This window comes from Mustelus asterias, chromosome 7 (genome assembly GCF_964213995.1).
Source record: "Mustelus asterias chromosome 7, sMusAst1.hap1.1, whole genome shotgun sequence".
NCBI lineage: Eukaryota > Metazoa > Chordata > Chondrichthyes > Carcharhiniformes > Triakidae > Mustelus > Mustelus asterias.
In genome coordinates, this window is record NC_135807.1 from 40,543,894 (window position 1) to 40,566,611 (window position 22,718).

The 22,718-nt window shown below is 46.0% G+C and overlaps 1 protein-coding gene across 4 annotated transcripts in view; it reads left to right on the top strand.

Annotated features, from left to right (window-relative positions):
• Window positions 1-22,718, top strand: part of cables1 (Cdk5 and Abl enzyme substrate 1) — a 186,040-nt gene that overhangs the window by 44,099 nt on the left and 119,223 nt on the right. The window contains exon 2 of one of the 4 annotated variants that reach the window (XM_078215929.1): window positions 10,650-10,698. The exons of the other annotated variants lie outside the window; for them this stretch is intronic. The gene's annotated coding sequence lies outside the window, so the exon portion shown is untranslated. The remainder of the gene's footprint in view (window positions 1-10,649; window positions 10,699-22,718) is intronic. 4 annotated transcript variants of the gene reach the window in all.

The window sequence follows — 22,718 nt, forward strand, 5'->3', positions numbered from 1 at the left end:
TTGGCCTATATCGCAAGGGGGATAGAATATAAAAGCAGAGATGTCTTGCTGCATCTGTACAGGACATTGGTGAGGCCGCAGCTGGAATACTGTGTGCAGTATTGGTCCCCTTATTTGCGGAAGGATATATTGGCCTTGGAGGGAGTGCAGAGAAGGTTCACCAGGTTGATACCAGAGATGAGGGGTGTTGATTATGAGGAGAGACTGAGCAGATTGGGTTTGTACTCGTTGGAATTTAGAAGGCTGAGGGGGGGATCTTATAGAGACCTATAAGATAATGAAGGGGCTGGATAGGGTAGAGGTGGAGAGATTCTTTCCACTTAGAAAGGAAGCTAGAACTAGAGGGCACAGCCTCAAAATAAAGGGGGGTCAGTTTAGGACAGAGTTGAGGAGGAACTTCTTCTCTCAGAGGGTGGTGAATGTCTGGAATTCTCTGCCCACTGAAGTGGTGGAGGCTACCTCGTTGAATATGTTTAAATCATGGATAGATGGATTCCTGATCGGTAAGGGAATTAGGGGTTTTAGGAATCAGGCGGGTAAGTGGAACTGATCCACTTCAGATCAGCCATGATCTTATTGAATGGTGGGGCAGGCTCGAGGGGCTAGATGGCCTACTCCTGCTCCTATTTCTTATGTTCTTATGTTGAATATACCATTCTGGTACTTGCGCATGTTGATTCTGTACATCCTGCGTACGTATAAAACAAAAACTAAATTCAGTATTGGTGCTTAAAGAATCCTTTGGCTGCCTTTAATATCAGGGGATTTGAAAAAGGAATGAAAAATATTTAAAGGTTTTAGCAGGGAACGCTGGTCATTGGAGACCGCCTGCCCGCCCTCAACAGTTGAGAGAGCTTTTGACATTTCCCAGCCAAGGGCAAGTGAGCAAAGGCAGGGATGAACCCACCCCTGCCTTTGCTCACTTGGACTTGCAGGTCTCGTGTCCTTTGATCATGACGTGTTACTGGCGGTGGCTGGAGTCTTCAGGTGAGCTTTACTTCACCAGCTGAACAAAACTCTGCTAAGGCCAACAAGGTGCGGTGCTGAGAGTGACACGTTGATTTGCGAATCGCTTTGCAGAACTTAACAACACCTCAGGCAAAATGAAGCGGATGTCCTCATTAACCATCACTTTAGCACCCAACCTGTTTCTCAGCTAGCTCTTCTAAGGAGCAGTGTGAGTAGTAGTGGTTATGAGGCCTGCTTGACACGAACTGTGATCACCCACTGATTCACTGAGTGCCTGATTCTGAACTAGTACACTCTGCGTGATGGATTTCATTAGCTTCTACGTGGGACACTCTCTGCTAGCCTGGCGCACAATGAAATAGCGGCACTTTATTTATTGCACGGCACTCAATCTACATCTTCTGTTGACAGAATCACAGAATATCAATAAAGGAGCCTGGAGCACTTTGACTTGTCCCTACTAAGTAGTGATAACTGGAGGGAAATATGAAGAGAGCAAGCGATAATTTATTTTAAGCAGCTAAATAAGAAGCAGTTTATTATAGTCCACGTGTTGTTTGCATCGTGCACGTGGGGAATGAATAATTTTATATATTGACGATCACACCCTTTGGAAAATGATTAAATATTAATTCTATAAACATTTGTACATGAGAGCCAAAACTCGTGAACATAGTAGCTACCTCATAAAGAGATCACCAGCAGCATTTTATTCTAGTCTTGTGTTTAGTTTTATTTGGACTTTCTTTGTTTAACTGCAGTAATGAGAATAATGGAATCAGGCCAGCAGGTTCGTGTAATACAAGCACTTGCAGCAGAAGCTCACTTACTGGGGTAACCTGTGATTGCCAAACGTATATTAAATGCACTCTGTGCTGCAGCCACTTTGCGCTTTTCATTCTGGAAAGCATTTTGAACGCTCAGTCCTGTTAAGAGTCAAATCAAACACAAAATACACTAAAGTGTGACCATGGTTCTCCCTCTTTCTCCCCCGCTTTGGTTTAATTCTCCTTCTGGAGGGCACGGCCTCCCTTTTGAAGATTCCGACCCAGTGGAAACTGGACGGTACGTAGCCTCAAATCACGCGGCTGTATATAACATCCCGATCCGATGACGACTTTTTCCTTCGCATCCTTCTTGTGGGCAGTCCAGGCACTAGCATGTTCCAGGCTGAAACCTGTGCAACGCATGAGTGCACAACCACCCATCAATGTATAGCGCAAACACCCATGTAGACACACCTCAAAAGATGCCATTGTGTTGTGGTCAGAATTGCTTATGTTTCCACTCGCCAAGGACTGCTGCCTAGATTGAGATGTTTGGTTTCCATTAGGATGAGAGAATTAACTTGGGAACTTCCTGGTCTTTTTGGGTCAGTTATGCACAGGGCTGTGCGTTTAGTAGGGAGAGTATCACATTTTTATGCAATACATCATTTTCAGCACCATCAAACATCAACCTTTTAACAGCGTGATGGAACAAGGGAAGATGGGTCCACAAGCACTGTGGTACAAACAAGGCCCTTCAGGCTTTTGCTAGAGGAATCGACAATCAATCCTGTTGCCTTGTCCCCTCCCCTTGCTCTTGTGTTTCTCCATTACATATCTCAGTTTAACTGAAGTCTCCTGTAAATGGACCTCATGCCCCTTATGATTAGATAAAGTTAAAGTTTGTTTATTAGTCACAAGTAGGCTTACATTCACACTGCAGTGAAGTTACTGTGAAAATCCCCTAGTCTCCACACACCGGTGCCTGTTCGAGTACACTGAGGGAGAATCTAACCCGCGCATCTTTGGACTGTGGGAGAAAACCAGAGCACCCGGAGAAAACCCATGCAGACACGGGGAGAATGTGCAAACTCCACACAGATGGTGACCCAAGCCTGGAATTGAACCTGGGGCCCTGGAACTGTGAGGCAGCAGTGCTAACCACTGTGCCACCGTGCCACTCCCCTTTCCTGTGGAAACCCTGCCATACACAGTGACCCAAGCTTTGTAACAATGATTGCAACAATCCTTGGTTTTCAACTGGAATCTATACCCTCATTTTCGCTTTGTGACACTAGTGTACCTTTAAGAAATGTTTGTTTAAAATCATGTTCTCTGCAGTTGTAAGCAGGTCTTTTGGTTTCGTTTTTGCCAAGCTATCTGCTAGAAATCCTTTTATTGCTGCTTCAATGTTTTAAATGGGGTTTTGTTTATGTTTACTCTGGGCCTCAGGGAAAAGTTTAAAGGAGATGGGAGGGGCAAGGTTTTTACACAGAGGGTGGTAAGTGCCAGGAATGTACTGCCAGAGGAGGTCGTGGAAGCAGATACAATAGCACTATTTAAGAGGCATCTTGACAGATACATGAATAGGCAGGGAATAGAGGGATACAAATCACGTAGAGGCAAAAGATCTTTAGTTAAGCAAGGTGTCACGTGTCGGCACAGGCTTGGTTGGCCGAAAAGCCTGTTGCTGTTCTGTACTGATCTTTGTATCTCCCCGATGGAGCAGAAACTCTGCATGTACGACATACCTCGAGTGCTGACCCTGCCACGGATTGCTGGAGGAAGTGGGAGGGCAGATTGATGGCTTGAGGCCGGCAGGCTGCCTCGCCACTGTGGAAGCATCTCTGGCTTCAGCCAGCCTCTGACCACTTTAAACGGCATCACCTGGCACCCTCCCAGAGGAATGCCCAAGCCCTTTCCAAGCATTCACTCAGTGGGACATCACTTCCAACCCACTCTCCCATCCAGTCCATGCTGATCCTTTTATTTCATGTTTGTCAACACTGTCTTGTCCATTTCCTCTTGTAGCAAGTGCCTGAATCATCCCAGCAAGCCTCCCGTGAGATACTTCTTTGAATGCCTGCTGAAGACTCACGTATTGCATGCCCTTTATCTATATGAGCAATCACTTTATTTTTTAAAAATTGCCTCTCTTTAAAAGAATCTGGGCCATTCACCTCTCAAGTAATTTAATTTCAGATTGGGTTTATTGTGTGCGTGATCGGAAAGCTGTCAAGTAGGACGTGTATCTTGATTGATGCAAAATTCCCATCCTGCAGCTTGTCTGCAAGTTCTGGAGCACATTTTCAATTTTATTGTTGGAATGTCCAGAGTCTTTGCAGTATCCAGTGCCATTAGCAGTTCCTTGAGTCCTTGGCACAGTGGTTAGCTGCCTCACAGCGCAAGGGACCCCGGTTCAATTCCAGCTTCAGGTGACTGTCTGTGTGCAGTTTGCACCTTCTCCCCATGTCTGCATGGGTTTCCTCCGGGTGTCCCAGTTTCCTCCCGCAGTTCAAAGAGGTGCGGGTTAGATTGATTGGCCATGATGAATTGCGCCTTATTGTCGGGAGGATCAGGAGGGTAAGTACGTGGGATTACGGGGATAGGACCTGGGTGAGATTGTTGGCAGTGCAGGCTCGATGGGCCAAATGGCCTCCTTCTGCACTGTAGATTCTATGATATCACATGGAGTGAATCGAATTGGCTGGAGACCGACATCTGTGATGCTGGGGACCAGCAGAGGAGGCTGAGATGGATCATCCACTTGCCACTTCTGGCTGAAGATTGTTGCAACAAATGCAACAGTGTTATCTTTTGCACTGATGTGTGCCCCCCTCTCCCTCCCCCCTATCATTGAGGATGAGGATATTTGTGGAGCCGCCTCTAGTGAGTTGCTTGATTGTCCAGTGCTAACTTTGCCATGGTGTAGTTTTAAGCAGGAAAGATTTAATGTGCAAAATGTGCTTTATGTTTGACTATGAATGGGTTCCATCGATTCTCTTACAAATACTTTTGTGCCCTTACCTCTGTGCTGGAGTTAACACAGCATGGCAAGGAAACCTGCAACTGCCTAATCTCAGTACCGGATAGTCTGTAATTAGATTAATGTCCCTAAAGGGTGCTTAACCTCTAAATAAATAATCAAGGATGCAGGTATCTTCCACCTTGAAATGCAAATTATACATTTTATCCTTTGGCTGTCAGTAACATGCAAACAACAGGACAGCAGAATGATGGACATTGGGTGAACAGGAGGGCAGATTATTATCTGAATGGCTATAAATTAAGCGAGGAATGGGTAACATGACCTGGATGTCCTCGTACACCAGCCATTGAAGGTAAGCGTCAGCTGCAGCAGGCAGTGAACTAGGCGAATGGTAAGTTGGCTTTCATAGCGAGAGAATTTGAGTACAGCAGCAGGGGTGTCTTGCTGCAAATGTACAGGGTCTTGGTGGGGCCACACCTGGAATATTGTGTGCAGTTTTGGTCTCCTTATCTGAGGAAGGATGCTCTTGCTATAGAGGGAGTGCAGAGAAGGTTTACCAGACTGATTCCTGGGATGGTGGGACTGATGTATGAGGAGAGATTGAGTCAGTTAGGGTTAGGTTAGCTGGAGTTTAGAAGATTTGGAGGGGGGGGGCGGAATCTCATAGAAACCTATAAAATTCAAACAGAGCAAGTGCTGGAAAATGGGATTAGCGTGACTTTAGTTGTGGTTATTGTTGGTACAGACTGAATGGGCCGAAGGGCCTTGTATGTGCTGTATGACTTTACGACTTCAGGACTAGATGTAGGAAGGATGTTCCTGATGTCGGGGGTGTGGGTAAGCCATTTAGATCTGAGATGAGGAGAAATCTCTTCACCCAAAGAGTGGTAAGCCTGTTGAATGCACTACCACAGAAAGCAATTGAGGCCAAAACATTGTATGTTTTCAAGAAGGAGTTAGATATAGCTTTTGGGGTGAAGAGGATCAAAGGCTATGGGGGAAGGTGGGATCCGACTATTGAGTTGGATGATCATAAGGAATGGCAGAGCAGGCGCTAAGGGCCAAATGGCCTACTCCTATTTTCTGTGCTTCTATGTGCTTGGAGAATATGTAATTGCATCATTGTTCAATGACGGTCATATATTTTGATGAAGTTGCTGCTACTCTGCTTGCAAAAATGCTAACGCATTCATCACCATTGTTGTCGAATTGAGTATAAGCATTGCTGGGGAACAGTATGCACATATCACCTTTGATATTTACAGTAGGTATCCGAGATCCCTGGCAGCGTGACAAAGCATGAACTGAGAAAAGCCCACATAAAGTTATTGTACAGACTCTACCCAACCCTCTATCCTTGCATGGAGGTCAATATTTACTGGAAATGAGTACTTTTGCACTTTAGTTGCCTGAGTGGATAACTGCACCCGACATAATATGCTTCTGAGCCTTGCGTACCAGAAGCTCTTGGGCGGGCTGACTGTCTGGTCTGTGCTGATTTAGCTGACCTCAATCAATTTAGACCTGTACATATTGGTCTGACTGTCCCAAGACTGGATGGGGAAAATCAAACCAGATTTCCCCACTCACTAGGATGCTGCCTGGAATGGAACATTTAAGTTATGAAGAGAGGCTGGGTAGGCTTGGGTTGTTTTCGTTGGAGCAGAGAAGGCTGAGGGGCGACCTGATCGAGGTGTTCCAGATTGTGGGAGACAAGGAGAGAGTGGATAAGGAGCAGCTGTTGCCCTTAGTTGAAATGTCAGTCACAAGGGCACATAGGTTCAAGGTGAGGGGCAAGAGGTTTGTGTGGAAAAGCTGTTACCCAGAGGGCGGTGACGGTCTGGAATGCGCTGCCTGGGAGGTAGATAGAGGTGGATTGCCTTTAAAAAGTACCTGGCTGAACACTTGGCGCGTCATAACATTCAAGGCTATGGGCCAAGTGCTGGTAGATGGGATTAGGTGGAAGTTCCAGTGTTTTCCATGTGTTGGTGCAGACACGACGGGCCGCAGGGCCTCTTCTGCGCTGTATGATTGTATTCCCGTTGCCGCCCAGAAGCATTGGTGTATGGATATTAGATCTGGTATTCTCATTGCTTAGGCTGACACAAGGTTTGAGCTGCATTCAGTCATTGATGAGATAGTTTGGTGATTTCTTTCCTATTTTCTGAGGACTAACTTGATTGCAAGATGTGCTCACAAATTCCAGGGAGCGCAGAGACGACTACTGGAAATTAAATGTTTGCTGACAGTTGAACATTGATAGATAACATCATTGGATTTAGATGATAAGAATAATAAAGACAGATTTATCGTTTATCTTGGAAGCATCTTAAGGTGATTTTAAAGTGACCATTGTTACATAAATAAATAAATCGGGAGTAAAACTATCCTGGTAGTTATTTATGGATGGTATCCTGATAGCCTTCAGCTACTTTTAAACTGATATTGGTTGGTCAACCTAGTATTCACTGATAGTTGAACTATCTTGAGTGACATACAGTACATTTGTTTAGAATCAGAGACTAGAATCATAGAATCCCTGCAATGCAGAAGTGGTCCATTGAGTCTGCATCGACTCTCCAAAAGAGCATCTTACCCAAGTTTCCGTCCTATTCCCGTAACCCTGCACATTTACCATGGCCAATCCACCTAACCTGCACAATCTTGGGACACCACTGATCATGGCCAATCCACCTTACATGCACATCTTTGGAGTGTGGGAAACCAGAGCACCCGGAGGAAACCCACTCTGACACGGAGTGAATGTGCAAACTCCACACAGTCACCCGAGGCCGGAATTGAACCCGGGTCCCTGGCGCTGTGAGGCAGCAGTGCTAACCATTTAACTTGAATTGTCAATTCACTGAAACCCACTATTGTCCATTCATATTGCACCATTATTACAGAACAGTCCACCTCCCGCTGTTTCTCACTCACTTCTATTTTGTGGAATGATAACAAGTGGTGTTATAATCTGGCTGCACTTTCAAGGTCAACTGATCTTAAGTGGCTGCTTACATGCAGCATGTGCCTGGCAGTTTGCAGCTCCCACACCATTGCCAGAAAACTACTCTGAAGTTGGGTTTGGTACCAGCGCATCTGGCTCAGACCCCACCTTTTCAAATAGCTGATTTCCCCTCTACTGCCTGGTGTATATCCTCTTATCATGCCCCACTTTGGGCCGCATCTGTTAGCATGTTGTGCACCTTAGTTTAAAATGAGTGTATTTATCCGGCAGAGATGTGGAAAATAAAGTTGCAATTGGAGAAACCCCACCAAAACAGCTCGAGCCTTTAACATTATAACACTCGGCTTTGGTATAATTGAGGCGTTATTAATCTTGCATGATTTCTGAGTATGTCAGCAAGTTACAAAATACTGGAATTTACCCTATTAACACAACTTAACCTTTTCACATTAGTGGATGAAAGTGCTTATATTTGGCCTTATTAAGCATCCCTAACACACAGGAACATGAAATGCTGCGCTCCCAGAGTTAATCCCTTAATCCCTTGCTTTTGGCCGATAGTTTTTTACAATATCCCTTTTGGCTGTTTGGTTTGTACCACCTTCTGCTTTGACGATTTTGCCTGTAGCTGCACACTGTTCATCATAAAGAATTGAAGGTTCCTTCTGCTGGTGAGGATTTGCAACGTTTCATCCACCTGCATTGATGAAAGCAATGGCTTGGAATGTAGGTCTGGTAAGTGACCGCTCAAACATTCAGTGAAGCACGTAAAAACTGGAATTGGAATCTGCTCTGCGGTACTAATTCCATTGATTACTTGGCCCAGCTACGCCTGGAGAAAGACGATTATATAATTCATTTGGAGCGTTGCATCATTTTGGGCTTGTTCTGTTGAATAAATTTTAATAGGTCCTAAGTGGGGATTTCACTTTCTGATTTAATTTGTTTTTCAGTTCCGCACATTTTTATGTGATGTTTAGTAATATTTTTGGTGACGGCCTTCAGTGAGATCCAACTCCCCGATCAGTTTGCGATCCAGGAGCGCAAATTCACGGAGGTTCCTCTCACTCCCATCTTTGGGGTTATTAGGCTTTTTTTATTTTCATAGTGACTTGGGCGATGCTTCAAATCACACAAGTCCTACAGCGCAGAAGGGCCATTCGGCCCATCATGTCCGCGCCGACTCTCCGAATGAGCAGTTCACTTTGTGCCATTCTCCCCACCTGCTCCCCGTAACCCTGCCATTCTTTCTTTTCAATTAAGAGTCTGATTCCCTTTTGAATGCCTCGATTGAGCCTGCACCACACACTCAGGCTGTGCACTCCGGACCCGAACCGCAGAAGGTTGCTGAGGCCAAAACGTTGTGTGATTTCAAGAAGAAATTGGATATAGCTCTTGGGGCCAGAAGGATTGAGGGATATGGGGGGGGAAGGCTGGATCAGGATGTTGAATTCGACGATCAGCCATGATCAAAATGAATGGCGGTGCAGGCTCGAAGGGCTGAATGGCCTACCCCCGCTTCTATTTTCTATGTTTCTAACCACTGGCTGTGTGGAAAGATTTGTCTCTCATGTCGCTTTTGCTTCTTTTGCCAATTATTTTAAATCTTTGCTCTCTTGTTCTCGATCCTTTCTGGAGTGGGAGCAGTTTCTCTCTATCAACTCTGTCCAGGTCTCTCATGGTTTTGGATACCTCTCGATCTCCTCTCAACCTTCTCTTCCAAGGTAAACAGGCTGAGCTGCTGCAGTTCATCCTCCGAACTGAAGTCCCTTATCCCTGGAACTATGTTTTGTTTGTATAGCACGCAAGAAACAATACTTTTCACTGTTAATACATGTGACAATAATAAATCAAATCAAACATCTTCATGTTCCATTTGAAAAAGTCTTTTTCGCTATTCTTTCAGTTTTAATATGCTATACCTACACATTCAAATAACAAATAAAACATTCCGGTTTCCTCCCACAGTCCAAAGATGTGCGGGTCAGGTTGATTGGCCAAGCTAAATTGCCCCTTTAATGTCAGGGGGATTAGCAGGATAAACACATGAGGTTACGGGGATAGGGTCTGGGTGGGATTGTCGTCAATGCAGGCTCAATGGGCCAAATGGCCTCCTTCTGCATTGCAGGGATTCTATGAAAGCAATAAACAAAAGCTTGAAAACCCCACCATTCTGGGTGGGCTTGTGCTGGAAATGCCAGTGTTGGAACTCCTACATGGCATAGGACAAGCATCATTTTAGCCTCAAACAGCCACATGAACTTCCCAACGTCAGCAGGGTTTAGTTGTGGAGTTTGTGTTGTTAACTGCATTCCATGGTGGTTCAGTTCTAGAACAATCTTTCACAAAGCTTTTGTTGGGTCCCTGAGCTTTGTTGCACTTGCTGGTCGTTCTACAACAGGCTGGTGCAATGCTGGCCTGTGCCCACAGCTTGCCAGCTGGTGATGGCTCTGAACGCCAATGTTGACAGCCTCGGTGGTGGTAAAATCCCTTTTCCCTCGAGGCGGGCAAAACTAGAAAAGTGACCATTCTATTAAAATAGTTCCAGATGGTTTTGAATATACTGCAACATTCCTGCTTCCTAAAAACATTGCTGCTTCTTACTGGAAAACGATAGGATGGGGTGAAGAGGGTGCGGAGCATGGGGGAGGGAAGGTGAGGGGAGAGGGATATACGTCTTAGTTCTGGCTGCAGAGCACAGCTGAGCCAGAACATGAGTGAAAGGCTAGAGACACAATTAACAGTACCTCTCTCCAGTAGGTAAAATGGCTGCTAGACTATCGTCGAGAACTGTTGGTATTGAATGACTAAATAGCTGCAGATACAGCTGAAGAATTAAACATCTTGTACTGCCTGCCTCAAAATGCATTCCAAACTAAGCACTGTATTATCTGTGTTTATAAGTCTGTTGTTACCATAAAAACACTATGAATAAACTCAGATTACTCTGTTCCAGACCTTACAGCCTCGGTTTGAACACTGACCAAGGTCCCGAATTTTGTGAGGTGAGGTGAGGTGAAAGTGACTGCGCTTTGATGTCAAGGTAGTGTTTGACCGAGTGTGGCTTCAAGGCATCCTGAATTAAATTGAAATTGGTGGAAATCGGGGCGGGTTAATTTTCCACTGAGTCACGTCTAGAACAAGGGAAATTGGTTGTGATTCTTGGAGGCCAATCATCCCAGCACCCGGACGTCACTTGCAGGAGTTCTTCAGGGTTGTGTTTTAGGCCTAACTGTCTTTTTTAACTGCTTCTCCAAAGATCTTCTGTCCTTTATATAACATCGGAATTGGGAATGTTCATTGCACAGTGTTCAGTCCCGTTCCGTTTACAACTCCTTGGATATGGCCTGTGCCCATATGCAGCAATAACGGGACAGCATTCTGCCTTGGGCTGATGTGTTGTGCAAATGTTTCTTGCAATTGCAGCACTAGGCAATTACCGTCATCCTACAGGAGGCACTCTAACTATCTCCCCATGACATTCGCTGGTTTTACTGTCACCAAATTAACCAGCGACAAATTCCTGGGGAGTACCATTGGCCAGAAACTGAACTGGACCAGCCACAACAGCAGGTCAGAACATGGAAATTCTGTGGCAAGTAACTCACCTCCTGACTCCCCAAAGCCTGTCTATCATCTAGAAGACACACTCAGAAGTATGATATAAAACTCTCCACTTGCAGTGCAGTGCACCTGAGTGGGCGGCACAGTGGCACAATGGTTAGCACTGCTGTTTCACAACGCCAATGACCTGGGTTCAATCCCCCGCCTTGGGCCACTGACTGTGTGGAGTTCGCACATTCTCCCCGTGTCTGTGTGGGTTTCCTCCAGGCGCTCCAGTTTCCTCCCACAGTCCAAAGATGTGGATTGGCGATGCTAAATTGCCCCTTAGCATCCCCAGATGTGTAGGTTAGGTGGATTAGCGGGGTCAATATGTGGGGTTACAGGGTTCGGGCCCGGGTAAAATATGCTGTCGGAAAGTCGCTGCAGACCCAATGGGCTGAATGGCCTCCTTCAGCACTGCAGGGATTCTATGATTCTAGAAGCACCATCCAAACATTAGAACTCGAATACCTTGGAAATCAAGAGCAGCAGGGGCTCAGGAACACCGCCACATCTGAGTTTGTTTCCAAGCCGCACGCCATCCTGACTTGGGGGGGGGGGGGGTGGAAATCTCCGTTCCTTCACTGTTGTTTGCTCAGAATCCCGAAACTCCCTACCTGACAGCACTGTGGGTGTACCTACACCCACGATGGTTCAAGAAGGCGTCGTCTTCTCCAGGGCAGTTAGGTATGGGCAGCAAATACTGATGTGGAGATGCCGGCATTGGACTGGGGTAAACACAGTAAGAAGTTTAACAACACCAGGTTAAAGTCCAACAGGTTTTGTTTGGTAGCAAAAGCCACACAAGCTTTCGGAGCTCCAAGCCCCTTCTTCAGGTGAGTGGTACCACTCACCTGAAGAAGGGGCTTGGAGCTCCGAAAGCCTGTGTGGCTTTTGCTACCAAATAAACCTGTTGGACTTTAACCTGGTGTTGTTAAACTTCTTACAGCAAATACTGGCCATGCCCAAAGTCCTTGGGTGAATTTTTTGACCAGTGATGCACATGGCCCGTGAAATAATTTTTTTTTAAAAGTGCCTGTAGGCAAAGCAGGGATAATGGTACAAACCTGAATCTAAATAAAAATGTTTAATTTATAGCCTTGCTTGTTTACTGGAGATGTGTGACATCTTGATTTTGAATTATTCTGTAAGATGTTACTGGTACCCTTCCGTGAACTACCATCTGTTGAAGCCCAGCATGCTCGCTGTGAATGCCACATCCCACTGGGAATGTGGAATAGGCCTTTATAATTGCAGCATTGGTGCAAACAATGCTACAATTGTCATGTCAATGTGCCCTGAAACATGATAATGAGTTTATGTTTATTTTTGTTTTGTTTTTTTTCGCTCCTTCAGTGAAGTATACAATATACCTCGTGTTTGGCCAATGCAGTGGAGCTCGGATCTGTTGTTTGACCTCTCTTAATTCTGTGGTCTAACTTTAAAAAAATAAACTCCTGGTTTTTAGAATGAGCTAACATCAAATCTAACCTGGAGTGAAGTGTTTTCCATTTAGAGCATGGAAACAGGCCCTTCGGCCCAGCTTGTCCATGCCACCCTTTTTTTAAAAACCCCGAAGCTAGTCCCAATTGCCCGCGTTTGGCCCATATCCCTCTATACTCATCTTACCCATGTAACTGTCTAAACGCTTTTTAAAAGTCAAAATTGTACCCGCCTCTACTACTACCTCTGGCAGCTTGTTCCAGACACTCGCCACCCTCTGTGTGAATAAATTGCCCCTGTGGACACTTTTGTAGCTCTCCTCTCTCACCTTAAACCTTTGCCCTCTAGTTTTGGACTCCCTATCTTGGGAAAAGATATTGACTATCTAGTTGATCTATGTCCCTCATTATTTTATAGACCTCTATAAGATAACCCCTCAGCCTTCTACACTCCAGTGAAAAAAGTCCCAGTCTATCCAGCCTCTCCTTATAACTCAAACCATCAAGTCCTGGTAGCATCCTAGTAAATCTCTTCTGCACTCTTTCTAGTTTAATAATATCCTTTCTATAATAGGGTGACCAGAACTGAACACAGTATTCCAAGTGTGGCCTTAGCAATGACTGAATACAGGAGTTGGGACGTCTTGTTGAAGTTGTACAATGTTCTGACCAATGAAACCAAGCATGCCGAATGCCGCCTTCACCACTCTCTCCACCTGTGACTCCACTTTCAAGGAACTATGAACCTGTACTCCTAGATCTCTTTGTACTGTAACTCTCTCCAATAGCCGACCATTAACTGAGTAAGTCCTGCCCTGGTTCAGTCTACCAAAATGCATCACCTCGCATTTATCTAAATTGAACTCCATCCGCCATTTGTCAGCCGACTAGCCCAATTGATCAAGATCCTGTTGCAATCCAAGATAACCTTCTTCACTGTCCACTATGCCACCAATCTTAGTGTCATCTGCAAACTTACTAACCATGCCTGCTATATTCTCATCCAAATCATTAATATAAATGACAAATAACAGTGGACCCAGCACTGATCCCTGAGGCACACCGCTGGTCACAGGTCTCAAGTTTGAAAAACAACCCTCTACAACCACTCTCTGGCTTCTCTCATCAAGAAGTTTAACAACACCAGGTTAAAGTCCAACAGGTTTATTTGGTAGCAAAAGCCACACATGCTTTCGGAGCCCCAAGCCCCTTCTTCAGGTGAGCCTGAAGAAGAGGCTTGAGGCTCCGAAAGCTTGTGTGGCTTTTGCTACCAAATAAACCTGTTGGACTTTAACCTGGTGTTGTTAAACTTCTCACTGTGTTTACCCCAGTCCAACGCCGGCATCTCCACATTCTGTCATCAAGCCAATTTTGTATCCATTTAGCTATCTCACCCTGAATCCCGTGAGATTTAACCTTATGCAACAACCTACCATGCGGTACCTTGTCAAAGGCCTTGCTAAAGTTCATGTAGACAACATCAACCCACTGCCCTCATCTACCTTCTTGGTTACCCGTTCAAAAAACTCAATCAAGTTTGTGAGACATGATTTTCCACTCACAAAGCCATGCTGACTGTCCCTAACCAGTCCTCGCGTCTCTAAATGCCTGTAGATCCTGTCTTTCAAAACACCTTCCAACAATTTACCCACCACAGATGTGAGGCTCACCAACCTGTAGTTCCCAGGTTTTTCCCTGCAGCCCTTTTTAAACAAAGGCACAACATTTGCCACCCTCCAATCTTCAGGCACCTCACCTGTGACGATTGATGACTCAAATATCTCAGCTAGGGGACCCGCAATTTCCTCCCTAGCCTCCCACAATGTCCTGGGATACATTTAATCAGGTCCTGGGGATTTATCTACCTTGATGCGCTTTAAGACTTCCAGCACCTCCTTCTTTGTGATATGTACACTCCTCAATACATCATTATTTATTTCCCCAAATTCCCTAACATCCATGCTTTTCTCAACAGTAAATACCAATGAGAAATATCCATTTAGGATCTCACCCATCTCTTGTGGATCCGCACATAGATGACCTTGTTGATACTTAAGAGGCCCTACTCTCTCCCTAATTAGTCTTTTGGCCTTTATGTATTTGTAGAAGCTCTTTGGATTCTCCTTTGTCTTATCTGTCAAAACAATCTTGTGCCCCCTTTTTGCCCTGGACAATTGCAGAAGTTAGTGTGCATTACTTCCACAGTAATAGCCTAACAATAATCATTCCTTTTATTGATTGATTTTATTAATTTGTGTCACAAGTAGACTTACATTAACATTATGATGAAGTTACTGTGAAAATCCCCTAGTCGCCACACTTCAACGCCTGTTCGGGGACACTGAGGGAGAATTTAGCATGGCCAATGTGCCTAACCAGCATGTCTTTCGGACTGTGGGAGGAAACCAGAGCACCCGGAGGAAACCCACGCAGACATGGGGAGAACATGTAAATTCCGCACAGACAGTGACCCAAGCCGGGAATCGAACCCAGGTCCCTGGCACTGTGAGGCAGCAGTGCTAAGCACTGTGCCACCGTACGGCTCTTCCAAACTTGTCACTAATCCATGTTCCGAGTGGTCAGAGGGAATTTGTGCAGCTGTCCCACTGCGTGTGAAATTCCCAGGTTGTGCACAACCAACATTCCCATTAATGTGTCCAGCATGCAGCAATCTTAAAAGGGCCCTTGCAGCACAACAAACGAGGAAAAAAAAGCTTGCATTCACATAGCACCTTTTTATGATCACTGGGTGCCTCAGAGGGCTTTGCAGCCAATCAAATCTATTTTGAAGTGTAATCACTTTGGTCATGTAGGAAAAGTGGCTGCTAGTGTACGCACAGCAAGATCTCACAAACAGCAGTATGCAGGTTAGGTGGTTTGGCCAGGCTAAATTGCCCCTGAGTGTCAGTGGGACTGTCTAGGGTAAATGCATGAGGTTATAGGGTTAGGGCCTGGGTGGGATTGTGGTTGGTGCAGATTCGATGGGCTGAATGGCCTCCTTCTGCACTGTGGGGTTTCTGTGATTCTATGAACTGAGCCAGTGCTGATGCTTTCCACAATGCTTCAATTGTCATGTCAATGTCACAATTGATGCTTGCATAATGCCAAAATGAAAACTGGGGACTGCATTGCCACTTACAGGGATACAGCGGGGGGGCGCTAAAGTTTTTGCTAATTTTATTTATTCTAAGTTCAAAAGCAGAAATGGATACATTACTGCCTCCTCTTGACCCTGATAATACTGACCTCAAACTTTACCACCACACTTTCTCTCCGTCTCACCAATAACTGAGTCATCTGTTACCATCTTTCCTGATTCCTGCACTTAACAATTTCACTTAACAATTTCAAAAGCACTTGGAGGAAACCCAGGCAGTAAGGCGCATTAACCCAAACAGGCGCCGGACTGTGGTGACTCAGGGAATTTCACAGTAACTTCATTGCAGTGTTAATGTAAGCCTTATTTGTGACTAATAAATAAACTTTAACTTTAATTTAATAGTATCAGAGCTGTAGACCATGTAGCAGATATTCAGTTCATGTCTGGGCCGGGGCTAATAAGTTGAAATACTTAAGCATGGCACAGTGGTTAGCACTGCTGCCCCACAACGCCAAGGACCCAAGTTCAATTCCGGCCTCGGGTCACTGTCTATGTGGAGTTTGCACATTCTCCCCATGTCTGCATGGGTTTTTTCTGGGTGCTCCGGTTTCCTCCCGCACTCCAAAGATGTGCGGGTTAGGTGGATTGGCCATGATAAATTGCCCCTTAGTGTCAGGGGGACTAGCAGGATAAGTAGGGTTACAGGAATAGGGTTTGGGTGGAATTATGGTCGGTGCAGATTTGATGGGCCAAATGGCCTCCTGCACTGTAGGGATTCTATAACTTCCTTTTCTGCCTTCGAATGCTATTTTGAAGTAAAGTAAAAAGTAAAGTTTATTCATTAGTCCACAAGTAAGGCTTGTTAGTCACAAGTAACACTGCAATGAAGTTACTGTGAAATTCCCCTAGTCGCCACAGTCTGGTGCCTGTTCGGGTCAATGCACCCTAACCAGCACGTCTTTCAGACTGTGGGAGGAAACCGGAGCACCCGGAGGAAACCCACGCAGAAACGGGGAGAACATGCAAACTCCACACAGACAGTGACCCAAGCCAGGAATTGAACCCGCGTCCCTGGCGCTGTGAGGCAGCAGTGCTAACCACTGTGCCACCTAATTGAAGGAATGTAAGGAAGACGCACTATGTCATTGGCCAATGGAACACTGCAATGATTTGTTGAATAAGCAATTTAATAAGGCCAATTGTCGTTGGGAGTTGAGAGTTGAGGCTTCAATGCTGCTGCTTGCTGTACTTTTGAGTCTCACCTGTAACTGCAGCTTGGGTATTGATGCTGTGCATGTTTCAGTCGATTTGAAATGAAATTGGAGTAATCATTGTGCACAGCTTGATGTCCACAGCTGCACATGATTGACCTCAGAAAGGGTGCAGTGAGTGCAGATGGACAGCCTGTCTTTCCCTGCTTGCTGCACAATGTGGAGACTTAAACTTCGATCAGAACGTTTCGCCATTTGTCATTCGGATGTGTTTAACGCAGGGCCTCAGAGTCACTGATGTATTTATTGCTACCCGATGATTGCATCAGCTTAATTTGCTCCCTTCCAGCACCAACTGGACCTGCGGGAAGTCAGGGTGAGTGTAAGATTGAACTTGACCACCGTTGAATTTGGTTATTTATTAGTGTCACAAGTAGGCCTACATTAACATTGCAATGAAGTTGCTGTGAAAATCCCCTTGTTGCCACACTCCAGCACCTGTTCGGGCACACTGAGGGAGAATTTAACATGGTCAAAGCACCTAACCAGCACGTCTTTCGGACTGTGGGAGGAAACTGGAGCACCCGGAGGAAACCCACGCAGACACTGGGAGAACGTGCAGACTCCGCACAGACAGTGAGCTAAGCCAGGAATCAAACCCGGGTTCCTGGTGCCGTGGGACAGCAGTACTAACCACTGTGCCACCATGCCTCACTGTGCCATCGAGTGGGAACCAGACTGGGGCTCTGCTTCACCTGCTGGACTGGAATCAGCACTGTGTGAAACTCTGCTCAGGCAAGGGCGAAGAGTTGGGCAGGAAGGCAAGTGGCTCGAATCGGTTGAGCCTGTTCCACAGGTACTGCCAAATTTGAGATTGAGGGCACGACATACGATAGCAGCTTAATTCTTGGTTGGCTGAGCTGAACAAGGCTTTGGACTGTGTGTTTTTTTTCAGAATGCTGGAAGTGTGATTGCTATTGGTTGAAGCAGGTCATCAAACTGTGTTGAAATACGTAAATATCCTGTAAGAATCCATCAGAATGTATGCTGTAATTCTCTGTCAAAAAGCCCACGACAGATCTGTAAATGTATATAAAAGAGGCAGAATGACAAATGTTTTGATTCATGTAATGTATTTGATTTTAGCATCAAGGTTCAGTTTGTTATCTAGGAAGGGGTTCGGCAGTTTGTAGAGTTTCTGACTTGCTTACTTCGAAGGAAGTAATAAATTATTGAAGAGATTGACCTCAGAAAGGGTGCAGTGAGTGCAGATGGACAGTCTTTCTTTTCTTTTCCTGCTTGCTGCACAATGTGGAGACTTAAACTTCGATCAGAACGTTTCGCCATTTGTCATTCGGTTGTGTTTAACGCAGGGCATCAGAGTCACTGACGTATTTATTGCTACCCGACGATTGCATCAGCTTAATTTCTGCTCGGAGCCACCTCATGTGACTGCTCCTGTTTTCCTTTTTCCTGCAGCTTTAGCTGCAGGGCTGGTTTTTAAACCCAGGATTACTTTGTCTCGCTGATATAAAGCCTGGCCTGCTGATCCAGCAGAAAATGAGCCCTGCTTAGTAAAGTAACGCTGGACTTTTAGTTTAGTGATACAGCCGAGCACAGTCAGATTTTCACACTCGTGTGTGCATGGCAGGGAGAAACAGGCCAGTCAGCTGAATGATTTGGCACATTAAACACCCCCCCCCCCCCCCCCGCACCCCCCATTGCCTTCACATTGCTTCCAGCTGCATGGGCAGAGTGGACTCGCTTGGCAGTAAATGGGGCGGCATGGTGGCACAGTGGTTAGCACTGCTGCCTCACAGCGCCAGGGACCCGGGTTCGATTCCCAGCTTGAGTCACTGTCTGTGTGGAGTTTGCACATTCACTCCGTGTCTGCGTGGGTTTCCTCCGGGTGCCCCGGTTTCCTCCCACATTCTGAAAGACGTGCTGGTTAGGTGCATTGACCCGAACAGGCGCCGGAGTGTGGCGACTAGGGAAATTCCACAGTAACTTCATTGTTAATGTAAGCCTTACTTGTGACTAATAAATAAAATAAACTTTCCTGTTCTAAAATAAAAAAATCGGTGCAGGAGTAGGCTATTCGGCCCTTGGAGCCTGCACCATCATTCAATATGATCATGGATGATCATGTACTTTCAGTACCCCACTCCCGTTCTCTCTCCAAACCCCTTGATCCCTTTAGCCACAAGGGCCACGTCCAGCTCCCTCTCGAACATATCTAACAAACTGGCCCCAACAGCTTTCTGTGGTAGAGAATTTCACAGGCTGAGTGAAGAAGTTCTTCCTCATCTTAGTCCTGAATGGTTTACCCCTTATTCTTAGACTGTAACCCCTAGTTCTGGACTGCCCAAACATCAGGAACATTCTTCCCGCATCTAACCTGTCCGGTTCCATCGGGATTTTATATGTTTTTATGAGATCCCCTCTCATCCTTTTGAATTCCAGTGAGTACAAGCCCAGACAATCCAGTCTTTCTTCATATGTCAGTCCTGCCATTCCAGGAATCAGTCTGGTGAACCTTTGCTGGACTCCCTCAATAGCAAGAATGTCCTTCCTCAGACTAGGAGACCAAAACTGCACACAATACTCAAGGTGTGCCCACACCAAGGCCCTGTATAACTGCAGCAAGACATCCTTACCCCTATACTCAAATCCTCTTGCTATGAAGGCCAGTATGCCATTAACTTTCCTCACCACCTGCTGTACCTGCATGCCAACCTTCAGCAACTGTTCCACCATGATCACGTTGCACTTACCCTTTTCCTAAACTGCCACCATTCAGATTATAATCTTCCTCCCTGTTATTGACACCAAAGTGGATAACCTCACATTGATCCACATTATATTGCATTTGCCCTTTCAGCCAGCCTGTCCAAGTCACCCTCTTAGCATCCTCCTCACGGCACACACTGCCACTCAGCTTAGTGTCATTTGCAAATTTGGAGATATTACATTCAATTCCTTCGTCCAAATCATCAATGTATATTGTGAATAGCTGGGGTCCCAGCACTGAACCCTGCGGCACTCCACTAGTCACTGCCTGTCACTCTGAAAAGGACGCGTTCATTCCCACTCTCTGCTTCGATGTCCTGATGTCAGATCAGTGCCTGTCCCTGATTAGCAGGTGTCAAGACAAGATGAGCGGGGGGTCAAGCGCTGACCCTGTCAGGAGGTGGAGCGGGAAGGATGAGGGGGGATCTCATTGAAACTTGCAGAATTCTGAAAGGCCTGGATAGAGTAGACTTGGAGAAGATGTTACCATTAGTCGGAGAGACTAGGATCCAGGGGCACAGCCTCAGTAAAAGGATGACCTTTTGGAACCGGGGTGAGGAGGAATTCAGCCAGAGGGTGATGAGTCTTGCAGTAACTAGTGGGGTACCACAGTACTGGGACCCCAGCTGTTCACAATATACATTAATGATTTGAATGAAGGAATTGAATGCAATATCTCCAAATTTGCAGAGGGTGATGCGGAATTCATTGCCACAGAAGGTTGTGGAGTCCAGGTCATTGAGTATATTTAAGACAGACAGAAGTAGGTAGATTCTTGATTGGTAAGGGGATCAAAGGTTATGGGGAAAAGGTGGGAGAAGGGGGTTCAGAAACTTATCAACCATGATTGAATGGTGGAGCAGACTCAATGGGCCGAATGGCCTAATTCTACTCCTATACCTTATGATCTCGTATGTTCTAAATAAATAATCAGAAGTAAAAGACAACTTGCGTTTATGTAGATGTTCAAACGTGGTGGAAAGTGTCGAGGCTCTCAGTGGAGTGTTTGGCAAACACAGTTTGACACACGTATTGGACTGGTGATCAAAACCGATTTAAAGAAAAGAATAATAGAATCCCAGCAGTGCAGAAGGAGGCTATTCGGCCCATCGGGCCTGCACTGACAACAATCCTACCCATGTCCTATCCCCATAACCCCAGATATTTACCCTGCTAATCCCCCTGACACTAAGGGGCAATTTAGCATGGCCAATCAACCTAACCCGCACATCTTTGGACTGTGGGAGGAAACCAGAGCACCCGAAGGAAACCCACGCAGACACGGGGAGAATGTGCAAACTCCACACAGACAGAGACCCAAGCCAGGAATCAAACCCTGGTCCCTGGTGCTATGAGGCAGCAGTGCTAACCACTGTGCCACCCCTGTGAGGTATGGTAAAGTTTGGAGGACTGCAGAGATCTCGGAAGATGATGGGGATGGAGGAGATTACAGGAACAGGAGAGCGTTCATGGAAAACGAGGATGCAAGTTTGAGAATTACTTAACTAGGGGCCAGCGCAGGATGGAGAACACAAGGATGGTAGGTGAGCAGGACTTGGTGTAAGGTGGAAACTGGGCAGCAAAGGTTTAGATGATATCATATTTCCAAGGAATGAAATGAGAAATGTCAGCCTGGAAGAGTCAAGTCCAGGATCTTCACTCTCGCAGTTGGTTTTGGATGGCTTTTGAGAAAATGGGGGTTTGAAATTTTATGGTCCCACCTCATTGCCAGGGTGAGGTGCCTGGGACATTGTTTACCCGCAAGTAAGGATGCTAACTTCGTCTACGAGTGTAATGCTCAGGACCAGTCACCTGTGCCTGCTGGAGCACGTGATGTGGAGATGCTGGCGTTGGACTGGGGTAAACACAGTAAGAAGTCTCACAACACCAGGTTAAAGTCCAACAGGTTTATTTGGTAGCAAACGCCACTAGCTTTCAGAGCGCTGCTCCTTCGTCAGGTGACGAAGGAGCAGCGCTCCGAAAGCTAGTGGCGTTTGCTACCAAATAAACCTGTTGGACTTTAACCTGGTGTTGTGAGACTTCTTCCTGCTGGAGCATGACAGAGGTGGCTGCTCTAATTGCCAGCAAGAAAGTCAGAGCAGAATCTGGCTCCTCTGATTGGGTTGGGGTCCTTAATGGGCTCGAGATAGCATTTGTGAAATTTATTTCAACAGGGCAGGAGAAGAAAGTTTGAGAAGGGAAATGATACCCTGTTACGGAGCCTTGTGACTTCCACAAGATCCATTATAAAACTTGTGCTGGCTTCAGTTGCTGAGGGTGAATTGCAGGGGTAACTTGGATATTCTATGACTCTCCCCAGGGTAGAATCGGGGTGTGTGTGCGTGCGTATGCATGCTTCCGGGGGTGTGTGTGCGTGCGTGCGGTGTGGGGGTGGTGGGGTGTGGGGGGGGGGGGGGGGGGATGGTGTGCTTGTGTGCAGGGGGGCTGTTTGTGCCCCTTCTCCAGTTGAGTTTGAAACAGGATGTGAACCTGCCGCAGATCTCAGCCATCCAAGGTGGGCAGTCTGCCTGCTTTTTGCTTTCCCCAGCCATTGGAACATTAGCACCTTAACCTTTCTCCAGACTGATCGCACAGCAGCAATGGTATAATGGTGTGAGTTCCCCTGTTTGCCCTTCCACAAAAATAAATGGAAAACTTCTCTTTTTAAATTGGGAGAGCCAGGCAGGGCATTGTTTCTGACCCAGGCCCAGGCTGCATTTACATGTGCCAACCTTTCCATGCCCCTCTTCAGTCACATCACAGGCACACAAACACAGTCGACTGGCTCACTGCTTTCACAAGATTTCCAGAGAATTTGGTTCCAGCAACAGAACAAAAGAACCACAATAATGTGATTCATGTTTCCAAGATGAACTGGT